Source organism: Aplysia californica, unplaced genomic scaffold (genome assembly GCF_000002075.1).
Source record: "Aplysia californica isolate F4 #8 unplaced genomic scaffold, AplCal3.0 scaffold00194, whole genome shotgun sequence".
Classification (NCBI taxonomy): domain Eukaryota; kingdom Metazoa; phylum Mollusca; class Gastropoda; order Aplysiida; family Aplysiidae; genus Aplysia; species Aplysia californica.
The window spans coordinates 690,169-691,595 of record NW_004797464.1 but is presented as its reverse complement, the minus strand read 5'-3'; the positions used below and the strand labels follow the sequence as shown (position 1 = coordinate 691,595).

Sequence of the window (1,427 nt, the reverse complement as noted above, 5' to 3'; positions counted from 1 at the left end):
CTCTCTCTCTCTCTCTCTCTCTCTCTATCTCTCTCTCTCTCTCTCTGTCTTCCTCCCCCTTATAACAGCGCTTCGAGTCAATACCATTTTAATTACCCGCTCACATTCTCTCACTTGTATCACTAAAAAAACAGCAGCAACAAGAAAGAAACAAAGCAACAAAGCAATAGCAATTTCTTGATTTGATTGACGCACATACAGAAAGCTCTTTAGCAGAGCATGAAACCAAAAAAATGTTACGAGCATATTTATTAGGCAAAAGTGAAGCTAACCTGTACGGTATATTATCCTACCAGACACACACCTTGGCCGACCTGCCTGTTGACAGAGCTCTCACCTGAAAGAGACCTCGAATGCTTCAGTTTGACACTGTCACATCAAACCAGGCAAGGCTGGGTGTTCTCTTCAAGGGCTAAGGCGCTGAATGGTCTATTATTATGTTGTGTCCAATCTGAGGGCTCTATAGAGATTGTCGTCGACCCATGGCGTTCCCGGGACACGTCGCGTTGTCTCCAAAGTTTACCTTTCCGTGTAACTGTGTGCTCAGCGCTCATTGATACAAACGGGGGGAAATTACGAAGCGCCCGTACTCGCAAACCGAAAAATTAAGAGTGATCGATACTCATTCTCAGAATTCATTCTCATGAGTAGATTTTATTTTTCCAATACCTACGTTCTTACTTCAAGCAAGATAAAGAAAATTACGTGTGGCAACCTCTATTATATCACATCTATTTATTTCGTTGATTTCTCTAACGTTCCTACATTTTCATTTTCTCCAGAGAACGACTACCCGAGTCCACCGTTTCCCATGATGTTAGATAAAACGATACTGTGCCCGCGTATCGTTGAGAGGGCTCTACTCGGGATGGCATTGATCTTGATCGATAAGAGTTATTGATCAGCGGTCCCGCTTAGAAGGAATAAATCGATCTGCAGACGGTCTTCACAGTAGACGCGAGCTTGGGAAGAAATCACCCACCTCTTGTTTCTGTTACTGTATGGCGCCTCTCTTGGTTAGTAGAAATATTTTTGAGCTCCCATCAATATTCTTAAGACTTCAACTGGATACGCTCAGCTTTTTTTAAATGTTGGTTTCCGCAAGAGCTATATAATGCCTCGCCCCTTGACCCCCCCCCCCTCACATATACACACACGCACTGATCGTAATTCTAGTACCGGTCTACGGTGCCTCGAGTTGGTTCTATAATGTCAACCTCATGTCTATCTTTGTTACATTTTATTTTTACCTAAGCCTTTTATTTTTCAATTAAAGCACATTTGCTGGTTACTTCACTCGAATTCCAGGACCTGGGAAGACAGATTTTGAAGAATTTACCTGAAAACGGATGTGGGGAGACGAAAGGGAAACAGAAACACACACACACACACACACACACACACACACACACACACACACACACACA

The 1,427-nt window shown here is 43.0% G+C and overlaps 1 protein-coding gene across 1 annotated transcript in view; it reads right to left on the bottom strand.

Annotated features, from left to right (window-relative positions):
* The window catches only part of LOC106011817 (glutathione S-transferase 4), a gene marked incomplete in the record, with an annotated part of 5,717 nt that extends 5,125 nt beyond the window's left edge, over positions 1-592 (bottom strand). The window contains 1 exon segment of the mRNA XM_035969905.1: positions 273-592.
* Positions 593-1,427: the final 835 nt, after the last annotated feature.